The following is an 11,033-nucleotide window of genomic DNA, read 5'->3' as shown; positions in this document are numbered from 1 at the left end:
TTTTATAATCTATTTGATGGAAATATATGGATTCTTTTTGAAATAGTATATAGAATTTCCTCTTTAAATCATTAAATTGTGTTACTTTTCGAAAAACATCTTTATTTTTTCAAATTTAACGGACTCATTTCACCTCGAACTCAACAAAGCGCGAACTTCTAAAACGAACGCAGCGATCGTTTGCTACAATTTCTTATGACCGCCATTTTACATTACCGAGGTGGGGATACGGTAACTGGCGTTCTTATTGTAAGTTTACGAAAGTGGAGTTTTATTTCAATACATTTTTAATAAATCAGTGTAAAATATAGACATAAACGTAAATTGAAGTTACAAAAGCGGTCCTTAAAAAGTGATAGTGTTTTGTGATTTTGGAGTGAAGAAAGCTCGCTGTACTGGGAATCTAACAGCGTGGCTCCATTGGCTTCTCTTTGTTTCTGTACTCTCTGTCAAGGAAAGTGTAAGGTATGCAATATACAAATACATCTTGTTATTATTTAGTAATACGCTTGTATCTAAAACTACGTAAATGCCGCGTCAAGATCAAGATGTAGCGGCTGCCGCTACACAATGTTTTTATTTCCTCGTGTATGACGGTGTATCTCGCCCAGATATGCCAATCATATTTACGTTTAATAGGAAAATAGGTATTCGCCGGGATATTGCTAAAGTATAATACCATTTTCATTGGTAATTATACTACCTGGTGTGTATTGCAGTTGTAAGTTTCAAAGATAATTTCTATTTGATTAGTGTAGGTATGGCAATGACCCGCATTTCACTTCGAAGTAGATACTATCACTTTTGCACATCTATACATAAATTGTAGTTATTATTTCAAAACTTTTACTTTTCCTCGTAAATTCGATATATATTACTTTTAAATTTTCATATTTAATATAAATATATTTTTTAAATAAATGGAAATTTTTTGCTTGAGTGGCTGTAGATGCTGTTAATTTTGCAGCATTTAGCCAAAAATCCCTGTTTTTTTTTTTACAAAATAAACTATATTCAAGTGAACTTTTCAGTATTTCAAATTAATAGATGTAATAAAATTTATCAATTTCTCCGATGAGATTTTAAACTGTTTACAGTATTTTAGAGATTAGAGATGGAAAATAAGCATTCGACATAATTGAAGTTTATAAAAAAATCTCATTTTCAATGATAATAATTGTATAAAAAATAAATTTCAGTACCATCTAGGTAACGTTATTTTAAATAATTTTGTTTTGATTGCGTATTTACTTGCTAAAATAAAAAAAAAATTGATGCCAATTTATATATAATTTCAAATTTGATCATTACGAGAATTTAAAAAAATGGGAGTCAAATCTGCTTGATTAGTTAGTTCGTATGTTGTTGTTAATAGCATGATTCTCATTAATATTTTTTCTTTACCAATATTTCCAATTCAACTCAAAGACGTTCGAATTTAAAATGTCATATCTTCTTGTTTTATTTTGTATTCCAAAGCTACCAAAATTTCAACTCGGTTATTGTAGGTTTTTTGACAGATACTAAAGTTGCTCTGATGTCTCTAAATTCCTGAAACCTACTGAGAAATTATTCTTTTGGGGAAAATAAAAAAAATGAGTGTCCTTTCACTACCAATCTTTTAACTTGAAGAAAAAATTACATTTCGATTCTCGATTTATAGAGCAATTGTAAATTATCAAAATAACATGTAATTTTGTTCTCACCTAGTTTTTTTTTTCTAATGAAAATGTTTATTGCACTTTATGTAGATATTTGTGCCAGGGAAAGATCCACATGCGGCTGTGAAGCCGACCACTGAGCTATGGCATCTGTATACTTGATTTGCTTGTAAACAAATTTTATTTCCTCGTTCTTTTGAAAATGTTTCAAACAAGTTTTTTCGTAAAGCATCATTAGATCTTCAGATCTTACGTGTGTGTTGCTTTTGTGATATTTTAAGAAATTTCGTTTGCTTATACGAGGGTTGCTACTCAAGTATTGAGATGCCTCCAAAATATTTTTCCTCCAAAGCGTTTTTGTTTGAACTGACGTGCGAGTTCTCAGAGAAAGTGGGAAATCGGGGCAGGACAATCGGAAAGTTCATAGATGCTCAAAATTTATCCCGATAAAATTTTGGTCTAGTTCTTTCGAATTTGGTACTTAAATACTTGACACCTACGGCTTCCTCTGTACATTCAGAGAAAGTGCCTTCTTCCTAAACGATGGAATAAAATACGTTTTTTTGTGAATCCTTAGAAATATATTTTCCTCTTATCAGATATAAAAATTATTCGCTTATCTACTGTAATCCTTTTTTGTTTATTAGTGGCTTCCTCCATAAAATTTAATAATTCCATGTCAAAAACCTTTTTAAGTGATTCATACACTAAAAAATATTGGAAAGGGAAAAGCAGTTACCAAACGAATATATTTCCGAGCTTTCGAATACTTAATTATTTAGAGTTAGTATAATTTTGCCACTACGAAAACTGTCATAATCTAGTTGGCAACCACGCCACGTGTCTTTTCATTTAAAAATACTTGATACAGGTAGACATTTTTCATAAGATATAGCATATAATCAAGTTAATCCTCCCCAATGTACTTGACTTTGGGCAAAACTCAAAACCTTCTACCTTTTCTTCGTTCCATACTTCAGATCAGATCTCGAGCGATTCTAGTTGATTTCTTATTTTGAAGCTCCTGTATAAAAGAAGAAGAAAAAAAAAATCTGTTAGCAATTCGAAGAGTCGCGTTTGACGTTGATGTTTATAAAAGTTTGGGGTTCTCTTTCTGGCGCTTGTACAAACTGAAAAGTTTTTATAACAATAATTTTCTGCGAGAGGGATAATTTTCAAAGTAGAAACATTTTAATTGGATTCGCTGCACAGTTTGGATTACGGCGAAAGTTTCGTTCGGAAAAGTTTTATAAAAACGTTTTTGCTACACCAGAAGACGGGAACGTCTCTTTTTTTTCAATTATTTTCTTTTAATTTAAGTACGGACTTTGCATACAGTGCGTGCGTAAACTAATTTTAAACACGCCGTATATTTTTTTTGTTTATTTAGACAGAGGTGGCTTCGAGGTTTAGTCAAGTATGCGATTTGATTACGGCCTTAAATAAAAGTCTTGAAATCGAGATTTCTACACTGTGGCGTTTTTGAAAACGCCATGGGGCGGCGCTAATATCTAGGGATGGATAGGATTTCGAGTTTTTCGTCTAGTTGGAAATTCCATCATCGTTTTTTAAATAGTAAAATTCAATTAAAAAATCAGGAAGCATCTAGAATATTCTAGTTTTGTTTGGAACGTCATTTTCTCATTATAAATAGCGCAAAGTTGGTAAAAATAAACGAGGGTGGTTTGAAAAGTTTTCAAATTTGGCTTATATATTTGGGGGATTCTCATTAAAATTTCAGCCATTTCTACCATTAGTTTCTATTCGGTAATCATATAAATGAATCGTTGTGAATATATTTTTTTTGAAATTGGATAAAATTCAGTGTCAAACTGTTATTGATTATTAAGTAAGTAAGTTGGACGGAAACTTTTTAAGACACCACTCATAATTTTCAGTGTCTGTTAATAAATAATGTTTTAACTCGATGTACACAACAGTAGGTGTACAAAATCATATGGTTTGAATCTAATATTGTTCGAAAAAAAAATATCCATTGTTATGATAACATGATTTTAAAGTGATGTTTCTCACGGAAAATATTTCGTTTTAGCGTCATTATTTTATCGATTACTAAATTTCTAATATGCTAAAAATATCTATTTGACACATATATGTTATCATACATATATAGTCTTTTTAGAAACATTCCCAAATGATCTGAATGGTTCCAAAATGAGTGCAAACTAGTATAATCGATTTAGAATGCTCTAGAAACTTTCCTAATGTTCTAGCAATTTCTGGAATGATCTGGAAAGTTTCAAAAAGAGTGCAGCTTATTATTATTGATTTAGAAGGTTCTAGAAAGCTCTAGAAATTTCTTAAATGATCTGGAAAGTTCCAAAAAGAAAGCAATTTATTATGATTAATTTAGAACGTGCTAGAAAGTTCCCGAATGATCTAGAAAGTTCCAAAATGAGTGCAAACGACTATAATCGATTTAGAATGTTCTAGAAACTTTCCCAAATGATCTGGAAGGTTCCAAAATAAGTGCAAACGACTATAATCGATTTAGAATATTCTAAAAACTTTTAGATTAGATTTAGAATGTTCTAGAAATTTCTGGAATGATCTGGAAGGTTCCAAAATGAGTGCAAACTAGTATAATCGATTTAGAATGTTCTAGAAATTTCCGGAATGATCTGGAAAGTTCCAAAATGAGTGCAAACGACTATAATCGATTTAGAATGTTCTAGAAACTTTCTCAAATGATCTGGAAGGTTCCAAAATAAGTGCAAACTAGTATAATCGATTTAGAATGTTCTAGAAATTTCCGGAATGATCTGGAAAGTTCCAAAATGAGTGCAAACGACTATAATCGATTTAGAATGTTCTAGAAACTTTCCCAAATGATCTGGAAGGTTCCAAAATAAGTGCAAACGACTACAATCGATTTAGAATATTCTAGAAACTTTTAGATTAGATTTAGAATGTTCTAGAAATTTCTGGAATGATCTGGAAGGTTCCAAAATGAGTGCAAACTAGTATAATCGATTTAGAATGTTCTAGAAATTTCCGGAATGATCTGGAAAGTTCCAAAATGAGTGCAAACGACTATAATCGATTTAGAATGTTCTAGAAACTTTCTCAAATGATCTGGAAGGTTCCAAAATAAGTGCAAACGACTACAATCGATTTAGAATATTCTAGAAACTTTTAGATTAGATTTAGAATGTTCTAGAAATTTCTGGAATGATGTGGAAGGTTCCAAAATGAGTGCAAACTAGTATAATCGATTTAGAATGTTCTAGAAATTTCCGGAATGATCTGGAAAGTTCCAAAATGAGTGCAAACGACTATAATCGATTTAGAATGTTCTAAAAACTTTGCCAAATGATCTGGAAGGTTCCAAAATAAGTGCAAACGACTACAATCGATTTAGAATATTCTAGAAACTTTTAGATTAGATTTAGAATGTTCTAGAAATTTCTGGAATGATCTGGAAGGTTCCAAAATGAGTGCAAACTAGTATAATCGATTTAGAATGTTCTAGAAATTTCCGGAATGATCTGGAAAGTTCCAAAATGAGTGCAAACGACTATAATCGATTTAGAATGTTCTAAAAACTTTGCCAAATGATCTGGAAGGTTCCAAAATAAGTGCAAACGACTACAATCGATTTAGAATATTCTAGAAACTTTTAGATTAGATTTAGAATGTTCTAGAAATTTCTGGAATGATCTGGAAGGTTCCAAAATGAGTGCAAACTAGTATAATCGATTTAGAATGTTCTAGAAATTTCCGGAATGATCTGGAAAGTTCAAAATGAGTGCAAACGACTATAATCGATTTAGAATGTTCTAAAAACTTTGCCAAATGATCTGGAAGGTTCCAAAATAAGTGCAAACGACTACAATCGATTTAGAATATTCTAGAAACTTTTAGATTAGATTTAGAATGTTCTAGAAATTTCTGGAATGATCTGGAAGGTTCCAAAATGAGTGCAAACTAGTATAATCGATTTAGAATGTTCTAGAAATTTCCGGAATGATCTGGAAAGTTCCAAAATGAGTGCAAACGACTATAATCGATTTAGAATGTTCTAAAAACTTTGCCAAATGATCTGGAAGGTTCCAAAATAAGTGCAAACGACTACAATCGATTTAGAATATTCTAGAAACTTTTAGATTAGATTTAGAATGTTCTAGAAATTTCTGGAATGATCTGGAAGGTTCCAAAATGAGTGCAAACTAGTATAATCGATTTAGAATGTTCTAAAAACTTTGCCAAATGATCTGGAAGGTTCCAAAATAAGTGCAAACGACTATAATCGATTTAGAATGTTCTAGAAACTTTCTCAAATGATCTGGAAGGTTCCAAAATAAGTGCAAACTAGTATAATCGATTTAGAATGTTCTAGAAACTTTCCCAAATGATCTGGAAGGTTCCAAAATAAGTGCAAACGACTATAATCGATTTAGAATATTCTAGAAACTTTTAGATTAGATTTAGAATGTTCTAGAAATTTCTGGAATGATCTGGAAGGTTCCAAAATGAGTGCAAACTAGTATAATCGATTTAGAATGTTCTAGAAATTTCCGGAATGATCTGGAAAGTTCCAAAATGAGTGCAAACGACTATAATCGATTTAGAATGTTCTAGAAATTTCCGGAATGATCTGGAAAGTTCCAAAATAAGTGCAAACGACTACAATCGATTTAGAATATTCTAGAAACTTTTAGATTAGATTTAGAATGTTCTAGAAATTTCTGGAATGATCTGGAAGGTTCCAAAATGAGTGCAAACTAGTATAATCGATTTAGAATGTTCTAGAAATTTCCGGAATGATCTGGAAAGTTCCAAAATGAGTGCAAACGACTATAATCGATTTAGAATGTTCTAGAAACTTTCTCAAATGATCTGGAAGGTTCCAAAATAAGTGCAAACGACTACAATCGATTTAGAATATTCTAGAAACTTTTAGATTAGATTTAGAATGTTCTAGAAATTTCTGGAATGATCTGGAAGGTTCCAAAATGAGTGCAAACTAGTATAATCGATTTAGAATGTTCTAGAAATTTCCGGAATGATCTGGAAAGTTCCAAAATGAGTGCAAACGACTATAATCGATTTAGAATGTTCTAGAAACTTTCTCAAATGATCTGGAAGGTTCCAAAATAAGTGCAAACGACTACAATCGATTTAGAATATTCTAGAAACTTTTAGATTAGATTTAGAATGTTCTAGAAATTTCTGGAATGATCTGGAAGGTTCCAAAATGAGTGCAAACTAGTATAATCGATTTAGAATGTTCTAGAAATTTCCGGAATGATCTGGAAAGTTCCAAAATGAGTGCAAACGACTATAATCGATTTAGAATGTTCTAAAAACTTTGCCAAATGATCTGGAAGGTTCCAAAATAAGTGCAAACGACTACAATCGATTTAGAATATTCTAGAAACTTTTAGATTAGATTTAGAATGTTCTAGAAATTTCTGGAATGATCTGGAAGGTTCCAAAATGAGTGCAAACTAGTATAATCGATTTAGAATGTTCTAGAAATTTCCGGAATGATCTGGAAAGTTCCAAAATGAGTGCAAACGACTATAATCGATTTAGAATGTTCTAGAAACTTTCTCAAATGATCTGGAAGGTTCCAAAATAAGTGCAAACTAGTATAATCGATTTAGAATGTTCTAGAAACTTTCCCAAATGATCTGGAAGGTTCCAAAATAAGTGCAAACGACTATAATCGATTTAGAATATTCTAGAAACTTTTAGATTAGATTTAGAATGTTCTAGAAATTTCTGGAATGATCTGGAAGGTTCCAAAATAAGTGGAAGCTATTGCAATCGATTTCGTATGTTCTAGAAAGCTCTAGGAATTTTTCGAATGATTTGGAAAGTTTCGAAATGATTGCAATTTATTATGATCTATATAGAATGTTCTAGATTGACCTCTGATCGTTTCCCACCAAGTTTTCTATCATCTTGAAGAATAGATGATAGCCATTGGGGGCTAAGTCCAGCCGGTATATCGATTGGGAAGCCATAACGCAAGTTTCCATAGATAGATCTAATCTTTACTTTTTTTTTTTTGTTTTTCGAAATTTGGGGACTGGTGGTGATGGAACTGGAAGTGCAGGGGGTCCACCGGATCCAGTTAAATTTTGATAGTGATCTGGTATCATATCGCGTTTTAAAGTTGACAATTTTTCAAAATACCCGTGTACGATAAAAATCCAATTATAATGGAAAGCAAAAGCTTTATAAGGTTAAGTAAACGTTGTCCCCGGCGACTGCTGCGCTAGTTTCTTTTTACCTCTTTCGTAGTCGAAATCTTCATCCGGGTTAAGACGAAAACAACAAATTCGTCATTCAAATAAAACGTTCTTATCAAGATATTGCGAAATTTTTTTCATCAAAATAATCTGAATTAAAAATGACAGCGTAGATATGAAAATAAATTAGAAAAAAAAATAATAGCTAGATACCGAAACTGAATAATCTTTGTGGAAACCCTCCGCGTTATTGACCTTCACGAGTTTCTCGGGGAAACGGTGTCGGATGTCGTTGGGTCAGCGGGCGGGAGGTTTTAGGGGCCGAATCATCGAGTTTGGCGACAAAAGGGCGATCTCGGACTGCTTAACTTTACAGAAGGGCGGCGAAATCGGAGTACGCACTCCGCTTCTGTTTCTTGATTGTTTCAGCGCGGCGCGCGACTCCTTCGTCTGCTTTACGCACGGAATATTTAATTCCATTGGGGGGAATTATATCTACAGGGTGTGGCGTTCAAAAATTATAACTAAAATTAATGACCGATACGGTTATATATTAAACATAAAAAATTACGCGCTTGTAAGATTTTATTGATGCTGATTTCGAATATAATGTCCCGATAGAACCCGATATTTTCTATTTTATTTTGGAATTCCACTTAAGTTTCGAGATATGGCAACGTTGATGCGAATATGTCAAATCCGACGTCGCCATAATAAAGTTTGACATTTTTAATGGTGAACGTGTTGTTATACGAGTGCTATTCGAATTGTTTACAGGATTTTCGTGATTTTCGACATCGAATTAATGAGTCATCAGCCGAAACAATGCCAAAAAAAAACCTCCATCTATCCTTTTAAGAAATAAAAGATATCTTCCCGTTAATTAAAGTATATCCGATAGGATATTAAAAGTTTGTCCCTAAACTCCGTAATTCGCGAGAGAGTTTCGAAGCCAGAAAGAGCGAAAGGCGAACCAAGACGACGTCGTCGTCGTCGTCGTCGTCGGAAAAGTTTTCAAGAATTCCCGCAACTCCTCAGCCTTAGTTACCCGTAAAAGTTTTCGTTCGAGAGAAAGAGAACTAAAGTTGTTACAAAAATGTAAGTTTATATACTTTATGGTAGAAGTTAGTTCGCGAGAATTGGCGGTCGATTCCGCCCGGTGGTGGTGCTTGGACTCGTTCGACTCACCCGAATTTGAGAAGTTTACTTGTTTCGTGAGAGGGTTGAACTACTTTTTGTTATAATATTTTTCTGTATTTTATGAAATTTAAATATACTTCTGATGGACCCGGTGGAAAACCGAACAGGCGCTTTAGTTTTAACTTTTTGACGATTCCTACCCGGCCTAAACCCTCCTCCATGTGTGGAGGAGGGTTAAAAGTCGAGACGACGTTATTTTAAGTCTATTCTGATTATTAAAAATTGTGAAAAAATGACGTTTGGACTTATTTCGGCCATTATCAACATACGATAATATTTACGCTAACTTTTCATCAGTTTTTTCCACCTACAATGTCAAATTTACGTAAAATTTTGACAGTTGACGACGAAAATATAAAGGAAATTACCAATAAAATCATGGAAATCGTTGAAAAGTAAATAATTCGTTAAACAGTCCTCGTATAGTTGAAATTTAAACGTCGTTTATTCGGTATCTACCCTTTCGGATACGTATTTTACTTTATAGCTACCCTTAATCAATATTTTAGAGTAAACTATCCGACTGGACTGTATTTTACCATATTCTGGTCGAACACATTTCCCAACTTTATCAAAATTAAACTTGGGGGATAATAATAATAATAATAGTTTCGCCTAGCGTTCGTGTTTGTTGGGCGGTTATAGTCCAAAGTTTGTTTGTAAACAGTGGCGCCCTACGTTATATTAGAGTCGAAATGTTTCGTTTAATTTCATCGTCGATGCTAAATATTTTACCAGTTTGACAAAAAATAATCGGACGGAGCTAGTTCAGGGCTATATGGTGGGTCTTCAATATCCGTGAAGTGTACAGAGGCCTTGGAAATCGAAGTAGTGTGGACTGGAGCATTATCGTAAAGCAAGTGGGCATCACTTCGCCTGATTCCACAAATTTTCTGGATCACCTTATAATTATCGATTTATATATCGAGTAAACCTCGTAAAATTACATAATATTCACGTAACTATTGATTTACCCTCGTATTTTGAGAAAAAATTCGTACTAAGCTCATTTTCGAATATAATTCTTCCCAATTTCACTTAATTCATTCATATAATTGAATATATATAGTAGAATTTTTGATTTTTTCCAATAAATTTTTAAATATTTAGAAACTATCGAAAAAACCTCGTAAATTTGCATAATATTCGAAAAATCGTCGGTTTACCCTCGTATTTCAAGGACAAATTTCGTACAATCCACATTTTCTTGTAGAATTTTTCCATATATATTCTCGAATTTTTCCAAATAAATTAAATAAAGTAAACTTCGTAAATTGGCATAATATTAACAAAATTATTGATTCGCCCTCGTATTTTAAGGAAAAATCTCTTATTAACCACATTATCGAAAAGAGTTTTCATTAATTATATCTAATTTTATCACGTTGAACGAATATAACATAATTGACAGTAGTTCAAATGAACCATACTTCATTTCCGTATTAAAATACCGCCGACGTCTCATATAACGGTAGTTCAAACGCACCATATTGTATTTTCGAATTAAAGTCCAGTCGAGGTCTCATATAACGGTAGTTCAAACGCACCATATTGTATTTTCGAATTAAAGTTCAGTCGAGGTCTCATATAACGGTAGTTCAAATGTACCAGATTGTATTTTCGAATTAAAGCCCAGTCGAGGCTCATATAACGGTAGTTCAAACGCACCATATTGTATTTTCGAATTAAAGTTCAGTCGAGGTCTCGTATAATGGTAGTTCAAATGCACCATATTGTATTTTCGAATTAAAGTTCAGTCGAGGTCTCGTATAACGGTAGTTCAAACGCACCATATTGTATTTTCGAATTAAAGTTCAGTCGAGGCTCATATAACGGTAGTTCAAATGCCCCATATTGTATTTTCGAATTAAAGTTCAGTCGAGGTCTCATATAACGGTAGTTCAAACGCACCATATTGTATTTTCGAATTAAAGTCCAGTCGAGGTCTCAT

At 32.7% G+C, this 11,033-nt stretch overlaps 1 protein-coding gene across 8 annotated transcripts in view; it reads left to right on the top strand.

Moving 5' to 3' along the window:
* The first annotated feature begins 171 nt into the window (after nt 1-171).
* LOC130895601 (C-terminal-binding protein) overlaps nt 172-11,033 on the top strand; it is a 32,646-nt gene continuing 21,784 nt past the window's right edge. For 6 of the 8 annotated variants that reach the window (XM_057802990.1, XM_057802992.1, XM_057802989.1 and 3 more), the window contains exon 1: nt 179-465. The gene's annotated coding sequence lies outside the window, so the exon portion shown is untranslated. Of the gene's footprint in view, nt 466-11,033 lie in introns of all 8 variants that reach the window. The other 2 variants (XM_057802993.1, XM_057802995.1) reach the window with 1 other exon arrangement.

This window comes from Diorhabda carinulata, chromosome 6, assembly GCF_026250575.1.
Source record: "Diorhabda carinulata isolate Delta chromosome 6, icDioCari1.1, whole genome shotgun sequence".
NCBI lineage: Eukaryota > Metazoa > Arthropoda > Insecta > Coleoptera > Chrysomelidae > Diorhabda > Diorhabda carinulata.
Note: the sequence above shows the minus strand (reverse complement) of the source record. Positions and strands in the feature narration are given on the sequence as shown.